The 18,668-nt window shown below is 38.1% G+C and overlaps 1 protein-coding gene across 2 annotated transcripts in view; it reads right to left on the bottom strand.

Annotated features, from left to right (window-relative positions):
• The window catches only part of CHST9 (carbohydrate sulfotransferase 9), a 294,555-nt gene extending 276,186 nt beyond the window's left edge, over positions 1-18,369 (bottom strand). For both annotated transcript variants that reach the window (XM_021670007.2, XM_021670006.2), the window contains exon 1: positions 18,292-18,369. The gene's annotated coding sequence lies outside the window, so the exon portion shown is untranslated. The remainder of the gene's footprint in view (positions 1-18,291) is intronic.
• Between the last annotated feature and the right edge of the window lie 299 nt (positions 18,370-18,668).

Genomic DNA, 18,668 nt, shown 5'->3' with positions numbered 1-18,668 from the left:
AAAAGAAAAAAGAAAGGGGACTCTGAGGCAGGGAGCCAGGTGATCAGGCTTGACTGGTCCCACCCCCACAAAAAAACAGCAATGAGAAAGGCTCTGGATTGAGAGTTTCACAGCAAGCACAGCTGAACCTGGGACAGTCCAGCTCTGTGGGGAAGGGGCGTCCGCTATTACTGAGGTAGTTCACCACTACAGAGGTAGTTTGCCATTGCTGAGGCAGACCACCATCACAGAGAGAGTCTGCCATTATAGAGGTGGGCCACCATTGCTGAGGCAGTTCTAACTACACCAGTATAAACAGGACTAAAGGGAAGTTCACATGGTAGCTGGGCGGAGCCCACAGCAGCTCAGCAAAGCCTCTGCAGGCAGACAGTGACTAGGCTGCCTCCTTGTTGGGCAGGGCAGCCCTGAAAAAAAGCCAGCAGCACAACAGAAACTCATAAATAAAGCCCTAACTCCCTGGGACAGAGCTCCCGGGAAAAAAAAAGGTGGTTTATGAGTTCTGCTGCAGCAGACATAAATGTACCTGCCTAGCAGCTCTGAATGAACAACAGAGCTCATAGCTCAGCACTTGAGCTCCTATAAAGGACAGACTGTCTCCTCAAGCAGCTCCCTGACCCCCATACATCCAAAGAGTCACCTCATAAAGGAGAGCTCAGACTGACATCTGGCAGGTATCCTTCTGGGACAAAGATAGCAGAAGAAGAAACTGGCAGTAACCCTTATTGTTCTGCAGCTGCTGTAGGTGATCCTCAGGCAAGCAGGGCCTGGAGTGGACCTCAGCAGTCCTACAGCAGAGGGGCAAGACTGTTAGAAGGAAAACTAAGAAACAGAAAGAAATAACTTCATCATCAACAAACGGGACGCCCACTCAGAGACCCAATCTAAAAGTCAACAACTACAAAGACGACAGGTGGATAAATCCACAAAGATGGGAAGAAACCAGTGCAAAAAGGATGAAAACACCCAAAACCAGAATGCCTCTCCTTCTACAAGGGATCACAACTCCTCATCAGAAAGGGAGCAAGGCTGGATGGAGAATGAGTGTGATGAATTGACAGAATCAGGCTTCAGAAGGTGGGTAATAAGAAACTTTTGTGAGCTAAAAGAACATGTTCTAACTCAATGCAAAGAAACTAAGAACCTTGAAAAAAAATCTGACAAAATGCTAATGAGAATAAACAACTTAGAGAAAAATATAGGTGAATTGATGGAGCTGAAAAACACAACATGAGAACTTCACGAAGCATACACAAGATTCAAGATTCAACAGCCGAATAGACAAGCAGAAGAAAGGATATCAGAGGTCAAAGATCAACTCAATGAAATAAATGAGAAGGCACGATGAGAGAAAAAAGGGAAAAAAGGAATGAACAAAGTCTCCAAGAAATATGGGACTATGTGAAAAGACCTAATCTACGTTTCATAGGTGTACCTGAATGTGACGGAGAGAATGAATTCAAACTGGAAAACACTCTTCAGGATATTATCCAGGAAGACTTCCCCAACCTAGCAAGGCAGGCCAATATTCAAGTCGAGGAAATACAGGGAACACCACAAAGATATCTTCAAGAAGAGCAACCCCAAGGCACATAATCATCAGATTCACCAGGGTTGAAATGAAGGAGAAAATGCTAAGGGCAGTCAGAGAGAAAGGTTGGGTTACCCACAAAGGAAAGCCCATCAGACTCACAGCAGATCTCTCAGCAGAAACCCTACAAGCCAGAAGAGAGTGAGGGCCAATATTCAACATCCTTAAAGAAAAGAACTTTCAACCCAGAATTTCATATCCAGCCAAACTAAGCTTCATAAGTAAAGGAAAAATGAAATTTTTTGCAAACAAGCAAGTACTCAGAGATTTCATCACCACCAGGCCTGCTTTACAAGATCTCCTGAAAGAGGCACTAAACATAGAAAGGAACAACCAGTACCAGCCACTCCAAAAACATACCAAATGGTAAAGAGCATCAACACAATGAAGAAACTGCATCAACTAATGGGAAAAACAGCCAGCTAGCATCAAAATGGCAGTATCAAATTCACACATAACAATATTAACCCTAAACGTAAATGGGCTAAAAGCCCCAATCAAAAGACACAGACTGGCAAATTGGATAAAAAGCCAAAACCCATTGGTGTGCTGTATCCAGGAAACCCACCTCACATGCAAGGACACACAAAGGTTCAAAATAAACGGATGGAGGAAGATTTACCAACCAAATGGAGAGCCAAAAAAAAGCAGGAGTTGCAATTCTCGTCTCTGATAAAATAGACTTTAAACCAACAAAGATCAAAAGAGACAAAGAAGGACATTACATAATGGTAAAAGGATCAATGCAACAAGAAGAGCTAATGATCCTAAATATATACGCACCCAATACAGGAGCACCCAGATACATAAGGCAAGTTCATAATGACTTACAAAGAGACTTAGACTCCCACACAATAATAGTGGGAGACTTTAACACCCCATTGTCAATATTAGACAGATCAACCAGACAGAAAATTAACAAAGATATCCAGGACTTGAACTCAGACCTGAACCAAGCAAACCTAACAGACATTTACAGAACTCTCCACCCCAAATCCACAGAATATACATTCTTCTCAGCACCACATCACACCTACTCTAAAATTGACCACATATTGGAAGTAAATCACTCCTCAGCAAATGCAAAAGAATGGAAATTATAACAAAAAGTCTCTCAGACCACAGTGCAATCAAGTTAGAACTCAGAATTCAGAAACTAACTCAGAACTGCACAGCTTCATGGAAACTGAACAATTGGCTCTTGAATGTTGACTGGATAAACAATGAATGAAGGCAGAAATAAAGATGTTTTTTGAAACCAATGAGAACGAAGACACAACATACCAGAATCTCTCGGACACATGTAATGAAGTCTCTAGAGGAAAATATATAGCAATAAATGCCCACATGAGAAGCAAGGAAAGATCTAAAATCGACACCCTACTGTCAAAATTGAAAGAGCTAGAGGAGCAAGATTAAAAAAACTCAAAACCTAGCAGAAGACATGATCAGAGCAGAACTGAAGGAAATAGAGACGCAAAAAACTTTTCAAAAAATCAATAAATCCAGGAGCTGGTTTTCTGAAAAGATCAACAAAATAGACCACTAGCCAGATTAATAAAAAAGAAAAGAGAGAATAATCAAATAGATGCAATAAAAAACGATAAAGGGGATATCACCACATTTTCCACAGAGATACAAACCATCATCAGAGATTATTACAAACAACTCTATGCACATAAACTAGTAAACCTGGAAGAAATGGATAAATTCCCGGACGCTTGCATCCTCCCAAGCCTAAACCAGGAAGAAGTTGAAACCCTGAATAGACCAATTACAGGTCTGAAGTTGAGGAAGCAATTAAGAGCCTACCACCCAAAAAAAGCCCAAGTCCAGTTGGGTTCACAGCTGAATTCTACCAGACATACAAAGAGGAGCTGGTACCATTCCTTCTGAAACTACTCCAAACAATCCAAAAAGAGGGAATCCTTCCCAAATCATTTTATGAGACCAACATCATCCTGATGCCAAAACCTGGCAGAGACTTAGCAAGAAAAGAAAACTTCAGGCCAATATCCATGATGAACATAGATGCAAAAATCTTCAATAAAATACTGGCAAACCAATTGCAACAGCACATCAAAAAGCTTATCCACCATGATCAAGTAGGATTCATAACGGGGATGCAAGGCTGGTTCAACATACGCAAGTCTATAAATGTAACTCACCACATAAACAGAACCAAAGACAAAAACCACGTGATTATCTCAATTGATGCAGAGAAGGCCTTTGACAAAATTCATCAGCCCTTTATGCTAAAAACTCTCAATAAACTAGGTATTGATGGAACGTACCTCAAAATAACAAAAGCAATTTATGACAAACCCACAGCCAATATCATACTGAATGGACAAAAACTGGAAGCATTCCCTTTGAAATCTGGCACTAGACAAGGATGCCCTCTCTCACCACTCCTATTCAATATAGTATTGGAAGTTCTAGCCAGAGCAATCAGGCAAGAAAAAGAAATAAAGTGTATTCAAATAGGAAAGGAGGAAGCCAAATTGTCTCTATATGCAGACGACATGATTGTATATCTAGAAGACCCCATCATCTCAGCTCAAAATCTCCTGACACTGATATGCAACCTCAGTGAAGTCTCAGTATACAAAATCAATGTGCAAAAATCACAAGCATTCCTATACACCAATAACAGACTTAAAGAGAGCCAAATCAAGAACGAACTGCCATTCACAATTGCTACAAAGAGAATAAAATATCTAGGAATACAACTAACAAGGAACGTAAAGGACCTCTTCAAGGAGAACTACAAACCACTGCTCAACAAAATAAGAGAGGACACAAACAGATGGAGAAACATTCCATGTTCATGGTTAGGAAGAATCAATATCGTGAAAATGGCCATACTGCCCAAAGTAATTTACAGATTCAACGCTATCCCCATGGAGCTACCAAGGACCTTCTTCACAGAACTGGAAAAAAATACCTTAAACTTCATATGGAACCAAGAGAGCCTGCACAGCCAAGTCAGTTCTAAGCAAAAAGAACAAAGTGAGAGGCATCACACTACCAGACTTCAAACTATACTACAAGGCTACAGTAATCAAAACAGCATGGTACTGATACCAAAACAGCATGGTACTGGTACCAAAACAGAGATACAGACCAATGGACCAGAACAGAGGCCTCGGAGGCAACACAACACATCTACAATCATCCAATCTTTGACAAACCTGACAAAAACAAGCAATGGGGAAAGGATTCCCTGTTTAATAAATGGTGTTTGGGAAAACTGGCTAGCCATGTGCAGAAAGCAGAAACTGGACCCTTTCCTGACACCTTACACTAAAATTAACTCCAGATGGATTAAAGACTTAAACATAAGAGCTAACACCATTAAAACCCTAGAAGAAAATCTAGGCAAAACCATTCAGGACATAGGCGTAGGCAAGGACTTCATGACCAAAACACCAAAAGCATTGGCAACAAAAGCCAAAATAGACAAATGGGACCTAATCAAACTCCACAGCTTCTGCACAGCAAAAGAAACGATCATTAGAATATATCGGCAACCAACACAATGGGAAAAAATTTTGCAGTCTACCCATCTGACGAAGGGCTGATATCCAGAATCTACAAAGAACTAAAACAGATTTACAAGAAAAAAACAATCCCATTCAAAAGTGGGTGAAGGATATGAACAGACACTTTACAAAAGAAGACATACATGAGGCCAACAAGCATATGAAAAAATGCTTATCATCACTGGTCATTAGAGAAATGCAAATCAAAACTGCATTGACATACCATCTCACACCAGTTAGAATGGCGATCATTAAAAAATCTGGAGACAACAGATGCTGGAGAGGATGTGAAGAAATAGAAACACTTTTACACTGTTGGTGGGAGTGTAAATTAGTTCAACCATTGTGGAAGACAGTGTGGTGATTCCTCAAAGACCTAGAAATAGAAATTCCATTTGACCCAGCAATCCCATTACTGGGTATATATACAAAGGATTATAAATTGTCCTACTATAAGGACACATGCACACGAATGTTCATTGCAGCACTGTTTACAATAGCAAAGACCTAGAACCAATTCAAATGCTCATCAATGATAGACTGGACAGGGAAAATGCAGCACACATACACCATGGAATATCATGCAGCCATCAAAAACGATGAGTTTGTGTCCTTTGTAGGGAAATGGATGAACCTGGAAACCATCATTCTCAGGAAACTGACACAAGAACACAAAATCAAACACTGCATGTTCTCACTCATAGGTGGGTGTTGAACAATGAGAACACATGGACACAGAGAGCGGAGCATCACTCACGGGTCTGTTGGGGGAAATAGGGGAGGTACAGTGGGGGGTGGGGAGTTGAGGAGAGAGAGCATGGGGAGAAACGCCAGATATAGGTGATGGGGAGGAAGGCAGCAAATCACACTGCCACGTGTGTACTATGCAACAATCTTGCATGTTCTTCACATGTACCCCAAAAGCTAAAATGCAATTAAAAAAAAAGAAATAATATATCATACGTTTTTATGGTATGAGGAATATTTTAAATATTGATTTTGAAGTTAAAATTTTCCTGAAGAAATAAATTTTTATTTACAAATTTGTAAATATATTTTTTAACCTCATTTACTTTATGCCTCACATAGAACCTGCACTCAATGGAATTTGTTGACTAAACAGAGAGCTTTGTTTTTCAATATTTTTATACCTATGTTGTTGGGCTCTAAGTATCTGCTTCTAATCTGTAAGTACTAACAGTGCTTGCCAGTCTTCCTGAAGTTGTAGAGTTGAGAATCACACAGGATCCTAAATCTCACTGCGGCCCTGGCCAGATCTATTCTACACTGCAGCCCTGGGCAGATCTATTCTACACTGCAACTGCATTCTGCTAGGTTATAGACATTTTAGTGAGAATCATCAGTAATCTCATACTTGGTTTTGTAGGCGAGCACCAATGTTTAGGAAAGAGATGAAAGAATAAAACACATATTGCCATAGATGACTAATTTCCTTTTAAATTTTCTCATGTCAATAAGTTCTCATATATAGCGAGATAATGGAAAAAATTTATTTTATCTAATATTTGCAATATTATCATATTTAAGTATTATCTCCTATATTAACTGAAACATATTCTTCTAAGGATCACTTTTTCTTCAGTGTTGATATATAAATTATGGAATTATTACACAATGTTGAATGACGATATTTAGATACTTTAGAGAAGACACTATTAATTAAACAACTTTCAAACGTTTAAGCTCACTTCAATATATAAAAATTATTTTATCCTTTGGATAGCTAACTTAAAATCATATGATACTTTTTCTAATTTTTGTTTTGAAAAATGTCTAGCCTACAGAAAATTAGCAATAATATAACTAATGGTATATAATCCTCATCTAGATTAAAAAATTGTTAACATTTTACCATTATTATTTGCCTATTTCTCCCTCTCTTACACTTAAAAAATTTCTTTTTGCTGAACCCTTTGAAAGTTGCAGATATGAGATTTCACTTCTAAACACTTTCAAATATATCCTCTCCCTAAAGACACATTCTTCTATATAACCCCAATGTGATGATCACACTCAAGAAATTGAACAGGGATGTAATACTGTTATATGAGTTATAGCCCAAATTCGCATTCCTTCCATAGTCCCAATATTATCCTTTATAGATTTTTTTTTTCATACAGAATCTAATCAAGAAGGATGGATGTCTTGCAATTAGTTGCCAGGTCTCCTAGTCTCTGTTATTCCTGAACAATATTCCAGGCTTTTTCTGTTAATCACACTGACATTTTTAAGTATCCGGGCCAGTTGTATTGAAGAAAATCTACCAGTTTGGTTTTGCCTGATCATTTCCTCATGATTAGACTCAGGTTAAACATTTGTAACAGAATACTTTAGAGGGGATTTTTGTGTCATTCTTCATGTATCATAAAAAAAAATACATGATTTCCATTTCTATGACTTCTAGTGATGTTGTGTTTGATCATTTGGTTAGCTGGTATCTTTCAGACACCAACTGTAAAGGTACTTTCCCCCTTTTCAATTAACAAGCAATCTGTGGGGTGACACATAGAGATAATATGAATGAACATCCTGTCCCCATCAACCATTCACCCAATGGTGGATGATATTTTTTTATTACTTTTGTCATGGCGGTTGCAGAAAGGTGGCTCTATTATTCTATTATTTCTTTTAATTATCAGCTTATATTCTTCAGTGAAACAGAGCTTTTCCTTCTCTCCACCCAATCTGTGCATTCACACACTCTGGGTTCATGGATGCTTTTCTTATTCAATGCGCTCTAATCCATTACGTACCTTATTACTCTTTACGTACAAAGATCCCAAATTTGACCAGAGAGAGTCCTTTAAATCTGGCTATGTCCTTCTGATGTATCCCCCTCTTTTGTTTTTCAGCAATTCCTTGCTTTCTGGGACAAAATGTTCCAGAGTTTCCCCTAAACTCATTGAAGCAAGAATATTTTAAATAAAAACAGCTAACCCAACTCAGTTTTAATGCAGCATATTGAATTTAGTCACAAGTGTTAGCATAGTATCTAAAACATAGTAAGTGCCCATCAGTATGATAGATGTCTTCCTTAACTATTTTATACCTGGTTTGACGCCTTCGTGCAATTCTTAAAAATATAAACCTTTAATTTATAGCATAGACTTTCATATTACTTTTTGAATTTCACATATTTTTCTTTATTTTAATTTTTGTTCTTCTTTATTTTCCTTATTTTCATATGTGGGTCATATGACTAGATAACTTTCAGAGGATTTTCATTTTCTCCAACATGGTAAAATCTTAGACCACTTCTTAATGCCAGAATGTACACAAACAGCAGAGCATAAAACCCCCATAAACTAAAGCCTTTTAAAATTCCTGAAATTATCAAGGGATTTCATATGTCAAAGGAAGTAATATAAAAGCATGCCTGGGCATTTATTTACTTTAGGGGGATAAGAAATTCAACACACCTGCCATACTTTCTAAGTAAATGTAGCACCACTCAAATCACATCTAAATTATGGAGAGGAAAAAGAAATAGAAGAAAGAGGAGTAGAATATTTGGAGAGGTCACAAAGTATCATAGCTTACAAAATTGCTTTAATTTACTTATTTATGTATTTTTCATTAAAATGTAAGGGTGGGTATGTATGTATGTGTGTTTGCACATGGTATATGCATGTAACTTTGTACATGTGGAGTTAAAGATGTTCACTCAACATTTATTCGACAAATATTCATTATACTTCCACTCTGAAGCATGTGCTGTAGTATTTGGTAGGAATACAAGGACCATCAAAACTAGACAGACCCCTATCTTAGTGGTTAATTAATTATACAAATAAATGTGAATTTGCAACTCTTGATAAGTGCAATGGCTACAGATACATAAATGTGTATATATTTATATGTGTATTATAAAGGGATTTAACTCAATTTGGGGGAAGAGATGGCTCATTTGAGGAAACGACATTTGAGTTGATATTTTTAAAGTGTCAACTAAGAGTTAACTAGGGAATGACTGAGTTTGTGTTTTTAGGGGATGGGGGATGGGAGAAAGCTGGAATGTTAGGGCAGCTTGAAGAAAGCCAGCCAGCTGAAGCTGAGGAAAGAATGAAAGCATCAAAAGAGATAAAAGCGGAGGAGGCTGACCTTACTGGACTGCAAAAATCAGGCGCTGAGTTTTGGTCTTTATCTTAAATAAAGCAATGGTAATTCATTTAAGTGGTATTTGTAGTTGGAAGGGTGATAGTTATCATATTTGCATTTTGAAAAGCTCCCTCTGGTATTCCATTTGAGGATGAATTTGGGGTGAGGAACAATGCCAGGAGATCAGTCACGAAGCTATTGTTGTTTTCTACACAAAGGATGGTGAAAGCTTACACTTGTGTGATGGCAGAGGCAGATTTGTAATAAATTTTGGAGGTCAAAATCAAAGCCTTGGTAATGGAGTTGAAGGGAAGTAATGTCAAGATTAAAACCAGATTGGACTATGGGAACCCTGCATCTTTGAGGTGAGATGAGCAGAGATCATGAGTTTGATTTTGACATGTTTCATTTGATGTTTCTTTAAGATAGACAAGAAGAAATGCCAGATAGAGAGCTGGATCTACAAGTAGGCAATGTAGAGGGACTTTCTGAGCTGTGATTATGTGTTACAGAGTGTTCTGCATTAAATATATTATATCAATAATGTCAAGACATTCTTACTGGATAGTAGTTGGTGTATGTATATTGAGAAACCCCAAGGTGAATCAAAGGTCGGAGTTATTAGATGAACAAGCTCTAGGACCTCAGATTTCAGTTATTTTCAAATTCATTTCTATTCTAAATCCTGTTCTAATTCCCTGATCTGTAAAATCTCAAAAAATTACTTTGCTAGAGTTTTAGCAGTAGCAAGTGGTGTATTTATAGGTTGAAGTTACAAAAGTGTTCATGCAAGTGGAGGATTAGTATTTAAATTATTTAACAATCAAAACAATTTGGGCTCCAGCTACAAATAACCAGTAAGACTAAACCAGTGCATCTAGCTGAATGCCAGACCTGCTAGAGTAATAAAATCTCATTCTCTGATAATAAAAATTTCTAATTGAAAATAGAGTGCAAATATTAGAAGGTAAAAGGGTGTTGATAGTTACTGCTTTTTGTCCAAAAAATGTCAATAACACCTAAGCATTTTTTAAAATAACTTGGGAAATTAATCTTTTAGAAAAAAAAACTAGCCTCATTCTAACCTACTGTTCAAAGAATCCTGTGAAAAAACTAAATTAATTTAGATATTCATTTCTTTAAAACTGTGCCTATTTAATTTTAAAAGGTATTCATTAAAATATATAATTAACATCATTTTATCTAAATCCTTATGGACTATAGTTGCTTAAAGTAAGCTGGAACTATAGGTCACCGCTTTAATTCCATCTGTGAAAAGAAAAAAAAAAGAAAACAATAGAAATGACCACAAAATTAAGTGGAATTTTGGGCTTCTTGTTCCTGAAACTAATGGAAAAGTAAGTATTGCATTCTTCATTTGAATTGACAGTGTTGTCTTATTTGGTTTTCTCATTTTCACATATATCTAATAGAGGCTTCTGAAATTTCTTTCACCACATTAACTGGGTACATATATTTTTTCTTAACCATATTCTTTAGTGTTACAGAGTTCAGTTTAGGGTAGTATTTAAGTACTATCGTAAAAGGAGGCACTCTGAAAATGGGACAGGAATGTGTCATATCTGTTTACTCCAACAAAGAAGGTTTCCTCTTATATAGTAGAGTTAACAGTACAAAGAGGAAGGAGGGCTTTATTTTCACAAGCTTTCCCTCTATTCCATACAAAAATAAAAAGCAGAGTAAAAGGCAGATATTCCAATAAAATTTCACTGCCTATATAGATCTTTGTGCCGTTCAAATGAAAGAAGCACCTTATTTTCCTTATCACCTCCCCAATCCAACAACCTCAATTTCATCTTCTCTGAATTCCCATTGCACCACTATACTCGTTATTAGAAACTGTAACAAAAGTAAACCAAATAAAGTTAGGGGTCAGTCTGAGGTTGAATGTTGGGCCATTCAATTGACCAAGAAGCTTCCAGTAAGAATGAACAATACACAGCAAAACAATCACAGATCAAATTGTGTTCTGCACAATTGCTGCATCCTCTTTGTAGGAAAAGCTGCCTCTCCTGATTGGGTAAAACATGCCCTTCTTTGTAGAGAATATTGTGATTGTGTCAAAGCAATTTGTTGTTCACACACATACACACAACACACACACATATACTATTGACTTCAATCTCAAGTGCTGTGCTTACATTAAAAAGCTTCTTTCTTTAAAAAGAATAAGACACACAATGGTCTAAAAACACATAAGATGGAACCTGAGTGGGAAGAAATCTAAGAAAAAAATCACACAATTTAATAAATTCAAGATGCTGTAGCTAATACTGAAATGATATTTCATATTAACTCTTCATTTTCAAGAGCAAAACTTAAGTTACAGTCCAGTAGACAGAAGTTAGAAAGTTTGAATTTCATTCTCAATTTCTTCCTTGCTTCTGGGATCCTATACTTTCCTGTATGTTGTTTATATGAGTAATCTTCAAAATCCTCTAATCTCTCTGCAAATACTATATATTGCACAAAGAGAAGAGATGTTGGTGTGCTTTTAGGATGTCAACAGTGCACAGATTAAATACCTCTGAAACAGACAAATTCGGCCACACCCCTTCCCCTCAACTTCTAATATGCTAGCACAGGATGCATCTATCACAAGCAACAGAACAACTTTCTAATACAGCAGTTTATTTGGACTGTAATAGTTTTGGGGCTTTTACTATAAGCATACTTTATAGCACTGTGTTTTGTGGTATAACTTCCAGGATTGGACTAGTGCAGTTCTTTTTTGCATAAGCATGTTTCAGGGCATTAAAAATATAAGCCTTAATAATAACTCCTTTCCTGTTTTCTCAAAGCTTAAAATTATGTGTATATACATACATGGTTTCATAAATATTCACATATATACATTATACATGCATGCATATGTGTGTGATAATGTCTGTCTATATATAAATATATATACATATTTATGTGTGTATATATAGTTTATACATATATGTATACATATATATATATATATATAAAACATTCCACATATATATGTAGACTTTCAATGCTTTCTGGAGATAGACATTTAAGCAAAGTTAAGGCCTGAGACTATTAAAATATTATCTAGCATGTACTTCAGTTTGTCACCACTTATTGTCACCCAAAAAAAGACAGATTCCTAAGAGAAATGAGGACCAGAAGAAGTGAATTTTTGTAAAGGTGACAGTGACAGAAAAAGGTTAGAACATGACCTATGTGAGAGCAGTGAGGTTTGTAGTTCTGGTCCATTAGAGGTGGGGGACCAGTGAACAAATGGGATGGTCCTACTTAAAAGAAGTAAAGATAGATAGGTAGGGGCACGAAAAATAATCCATGCCTACATAAAAATCTTGGTTATCTGGCTCTATGGCTCTCATAATGGCAAATAACACCCCTACAGAATATTTTAGTTAGGGCTGGGTAGGGTCAGGGTTGTCACAAATTATTGGTGGGTGGGGAGGGGTTGGGGGTGCTATTGGCTTTTAGTGTGTATGTGGTGAGGCAGTCCAATTTAATGAAGAGTTTTTCCAAAAATATTTCATATAAAGTTTACATGTCCTATTGAACTAAATGTTATATCAACCTGTAGAATCTGATACATAATCATAATTAAGAATTTTATTTAAATTCCCACCAAAAGCCCAGCAATTTACAATAATGATAGTTTAATTATTTCATGAACTCCGTCTTCTAACGCTAGAATTGATAGACTACAATGTTGATAGAAATTAAACTTAAGACCAACTCAGCACCAAATCAGTAATTTTTATTTTGGAAGTATTTTACTTATTGACAATATGGTGAGTAACCTGCAGCTCTTGAAATAGAATTCACATTAGTAACAACATGAAAATGTTCTAGAAAGTAATTTTGGGATTTTAGTGGAAGCATATTAATGGTATTTACTCTCTCATTTGCAAAATATCATACTTTTACATTTTCTCCACTCCAAGAGTCTATCATTTGACTTTGCAAATTTTCCTTATTCCATTACTTCCTTCTTTCTGTTATGATATACAAATAAGTCTGGGTTATATCTCGACACTAGTTTAAGTCTATCCTCATTCTTTCACTTTCATGTACTTCCTGCACAGGATGCCTTTTGATGTTTTATTTGTCTTAAATTCAAATTTATTCATCATATATTCATGCAAGTGCTGATTTTACTATGTGTCTAGTGATGTTATCCCCAAGCATCAGTAGTGAAATACACATTTTATTACACATTACTGTTATTTTATTCGCTTTTAAAAATTACAGCTATATTCTGTAATTTTTATGATGCCTTTTGAAGATAATAAGGGGGTAACAAAATGTGTTTTTTAAAAAGAGGACAGAGTCCAAGAGGGTCAAGGATCATAGTCTGGTCCATGATGATTACTCAATGCATGAGAGAAGACAGCAAATCACAAGTCTTCTACATTTACCTCTGTACTGCTTCATTTCATGACTATCATGTATTAGCTGATCCCCTGATGGCCAGAAAGAGTTAACTCTCCAACCTAACTAATCTAACTTTCTATGAGGTAGCTGGATGAGGAGTCGGGAGTCCAGGTTTCTAGTTTCTGCTCTGCCACTACCACTGTGACCTTTAGCAGTTCATCATGATCACTGTAGGTCCCCATTATTTCTGTAACTGTAAAATGAGGACACGGGAATAAATTACTTTTAAGGTTCTTTCCAGCTCTATTAAAAAATGCATAATCTTGATCCTAAGACTTAGGCACTGATAAGAAGAAACGGATTCCTTTAATAAATGTATATAAAATTTATCCTGTGGGTCTCAATTATATTTCCAACCACAATATTTCTTTTAAAATATTCAGTCTAGTCAAGTCTTTAAAAAATGCCATGCCTTATAAAAAATGAAAATGTTTCCTCAAAAAAAAGCATTCCTACACTTTATGCAGTGAGCACATTTATGATGAGAACATAGTCTCTATTCGGAAGTCTCTATACATCTACTTTTCTATCACCATTTTCCTTACTTCTATAAAAGTTACAGTTTTGCTGTGAATTTTTGAAATACAAATGGTCTTATCTTATTTTCCAATCATATATTTTTGGCAGTTCTAACCTTCCACACAGAGATTTTCTAAATTCAAATAGTCCACAGAACTAATAATTCAACAAAATCTATGTCTAACTAAACACTGACTATAAACAAGATGTTTAATGCTATGTTATGAATCAGCTTCTTGCTCAAGTAACTCATCCACAACCAATTTTGCCCTAGTGCTTTTGAAAAACACAATAGAAATCTGTTAAATTAGCAGTCTTGCTGAACTTCAACTATTTTATCTAACCTGGTCCACTGTAACAATAATTGAGAGCTTCTCTTTGATGAAATGTGTTTTTGATTTGGAGTATAGGTACAGAGATCAAATGGACCAAACTCCTTATTTAGATGGCTTCTTGCTATTCCTTCTCTTGGAAAGGACATATTCATATCTAAGGCCTAGGAATGCCATTTAATGCCAAACACATATGTATGCTTTAGGAAAACACTTAAAAATGCAGTGCATTCATAGTAAGATGCACACATTAATACATTCTTATTTGGTTTTCAGGAGCACCCCATTATCACCTTTTAAAATATATTAACCACCTCTTTTACATGTAAAGTGGGACTGAATTTCTCAAACTTTGACTCTAAGACTTTTATTTTTGCTGGGAACATATCTAGTCCTTAACATACATTCGTTAAACTGGTATACAATCAAGTTTTGATCATCTTTCTGTGAATTACATATAATCTCCTGCAAAGTTTCATACCAGGTTTGCTTACTTCTGCCACCCAACTTGTTTCTGGGAAGGCTGTCCATCTTCCTCACCTCCCCACAAATGGGTTTTGGTGTTTGAGGTATGAAAGCTCATTTAAAAATTAACCTAAACACAACAAAATAATTAGAAAGACAACTTGCCCACAATAACAATGAAAATCTTTTTCAAACTAGACATGCAATACATTCCAAAGACAGACACAGATGACTTTTTAAATTACCATGATTTTACATTATCTTTGACTCTGTTTCTCTCATTAACATGAATAATTCAGAGTACTTACTATACATGGTGAAACCGTTTCCCCTAAATAATTCATTTTTAGTATACAGAAAAACAAGATGTAACATGTTCTTATGTAATATCCAAAGGCTTTAATTAGACTATATTTTTAAAGGCAACTTTACTTGCAAAATTATCTATAGTTTGGGTTTATTCTGTCCAATGCCATCCTTCTAAATTAGGAGAATCTTAACACTTTCAGATCAAAAAGCAGTATAGAGCAGTGTAGCTGGTGATAATTCCCCACTTTTTCTTGGTTCCTGATAACCTTCAAGTGCATATCAATTATTTGCAAAGTATGAAAAAGATCATCATTATCTTTTTCCTCAAAAAATATGAAAATGCTTTAGGATATTGAGCCTATATTTGAGTGAAGAGAATTTTCCTAATCTGCTGTCTATGCTAAAGGAACAAACTATTTATTATGTAACTGAGATTTGAATGATAAAAAATACTCTAATATTGAAGTTTTAATTAGAGCAAACACCCCTAAATGGGAAACTTTTCTTGGATAGGGGAACTGAATATCTCAAATTTTGCTTTATTGATGACACCGACAAAACAAACAATGTAAATCTATCTGCTGATTACATACCAACTCATCCAGATTCCCAAATACAAATATAAAGAACACTATAGAAGTAAACATGTTATTCATATCCTATCTCACATCCTTTGCCATTCATATCCAATATTTATATGGGCAACATTGTGTATTTCTTAGTTCTACCAAATTTGGAGTTTATAATATTAAGTTAGTCTCTTATTTTGTAAATTCTTTCTTGGAAGATGTTACACTCTCCTGGAAACCACACTAACTTTCTGAAGTCACAGGGCTGTTTAATGCACTGCTTCAGAGCATCAAATGTATCCTTGTGACCAGGAAGGAGAAGAAGGTCATCAGGAGGACCCTGCAGCTGTACTAATTTCCAGTTTCTGGTAACAAAAACGTGGTGGGAAAAAAGCAATCAGATTTTTACTGTAGTATACGCCAGCCTTGGCCAAATGCTTTGAAACTTTTAAAATGCCTTCTTTCATTGAAAATAAAAGAAGCAGAGCTTGTGGTGTAATAAGCCAAACACAACAGTTACTGAACTTGGGTCAACATCAGATACCATTACAGCTTTCAGGATGGTCATGGGAATGTATGGCATGAGTAAGTACATTTTGATACCTGTGAAAATAAAACATTGTGCTGTAAGTGAGTGGGAGAGAACAGATGGTTGGTAATGATTTAAAACATTTATGTTTTTGGACTATCACCAAGCCTCTGTATTAAAAAAAATATGGTGTTTAGTTGGTACACACCAACATCTATATGCAAGGTGCTCATTTTCTGGAGGACGGTACTGTAATGAAGGAGATAAAAGCCAAATGAGGGAAGAGGAACATTCTTCTTGTTTTCTGGAGGTATTCAGTGTGTGCTATTTCTTATTGACTACATGCAATCTAAATGTTTTCCATGTGATGAGAGGATTTTAATTTTTCCTCAATTACTAGTCCACTGTAAGTGCCTAGGAATCATATTCTGTTTGTCTGGTGTAGAACTGTAATATTGTTTTGTAAATTTGATTCACTTTGACTGAAGCTCTTATACCCTTTGAGCAATAATAAAAAGTGGTAATAAAAAGTGGTAGTTCCGGGTACTCTTGCCTATGAAAAACAATAGCATTCACCTTCTCCTCAAGCGGGTTGGCAGGCATATGGTGTTATGATTATGTACTAGAATTAGCAGGTACCAGGCAACTGAATCAGAAGACAGATAAATATTAAATATGGTCACACTGCAACTGGGTGTGTATATATGAGTTGAAAAGAAGCCCATGTCCTTCAAACTGAGAGGAATAATAATAGTGTAAACAAAATTGTGCAAGATAGATTAATGCAATACTGAGGTTAAAGCAAAGAAAAATAAACATTGGTAATCTCAATTATCAGAAAAACGGAGAAAAGGAGTCCTATTAAGCATCCACGGCGTTTTGATTTGGATCTAATAGCATGATGGGGGAAAAAGTCACACACACACACACACTGTATATTATTCACTTGCCATCGCTTTCAAAACCCTGGGAATTATGCAGGCACAGTTTGTTTGTGGGAGGGAGCTGGGGGTGGACCGCAGAGAGAGAAAGGAGGAAGGCCTGCAGCTCTAGACTTGGCACCTGTGAACTTAGTTGGAAATAACTCCTGACAGGCATCAACCAGAACACCTTCTAACAGAAACATGCGGATAGGCAGGATGTTCAAACGGGGCAGAAGAGGGAGCAGGTAACCGTGTGAAAGTAACAGCAGCAGAAATAAACACACCATTCCTTCTTTCCCCAACCCACGAGCAAAAAAGCCCCTCCTCAGATAGCCCCTCCCAACCCCTCTGCTCGGGCCAGGATCGCACCTAATTTCCCTCCCACCTCGCCCGCTGCTTGCACCGGAGCCCGAGCCAGGTCTCGGAGTTTGGGATTGACGCAAAGGAGGCACCCCCGCAGCAGAGATGCTCGACTTTCTGCCACACACGCTGGAGGACAGGACAGACTGGCAGCAGAAACTCAAGACTGCTCTTCCTGCCGTCCTCCTTTCCACCTCTGCCTGCCCCAAGCCGGGTCTGGCCCCGGAATCCTGGAGTCCAGGGTGCCCCGCTGGGGCGCAGGAATGCAGCTGAGGTAGCTGACAAGTTCAGGCGCCCGTCCTCCTCCAGCGCCCCCTCAAAGTCAGGATCCCCTCCCGCTCCCGCCCCCCACCTCCTGTCCTCCGTCCGCTGAAGTGAAGGGAAGTGGGCTGGAATACTGGAGGAGGGGGAGATGGGAAAAGGAAGATGCCTCCCGCATCCCCAGCGGCGAAGCACCTGGAAAGGTGAGGGCGCACGTTCCCGACCCCCAGAGCCCGCTCCCGGCGCGGATACCCAGCAGCGCCCAGTCCAGGGCCCCCCAGCCCCAGCCCCAGCCCCAGCCGCAGCCGCAGCCGCAGCCCCAGCGTAGTTACCTCACGGGCCGCTGCCCGGAGCCTGCAGGTGCTGCTGTTCCAGGAGCGCAGCTTCGGAGGAAACTTCGCCGCTCTCCGGGGCAAACTCCCGCGCACTCCTGGCCGCCGTGAGGTGGCTGAGAGCGGAGCGCGGCCCCGGGCGCGGGGGCAGCTCGGAGTCGGGCGCTCACCCTGGCCCCGGCCCTCGCGCGTCCGGCCGGGCTGGGGCTGCGGCGCCGCCTCCGCGCCCGCTCCCGCCCGCGCCCCCGCCCGCCAACCGGGCAGCTCCGCCTCCCACTTCTCTCCCTCGCGCCTGCCGCCCGCCCTGCCTCCTCCCGCTCTGCCTTTGTGGCTCTCTCGTCCCCTCTTTCCTCTGACTTTCTGGCCTCGCCTCCGCC

Source organism: Aotus nancymaae, unplaced genomic scaffold (assembly GCF_030222135.1).
Source record: "Aotus nancymaae isolate 86718 unplaced genomic scaffold, 86718_ANA_hifiasm-v0.15.2.pri h1tg000020l, whole genome shotgun sequence".
Taxonomy (NCBI): domain Eukaryota; kingdom Metazoa; phylum Chordata; class Mammalia; order Primates; family Aotidae; genus Aotus; species Aotus nancymaae.
Note: the sequence above shows the minus strand (reverse complement) of the source record. Positions and strands in the feature narration are given on the sequence as shown.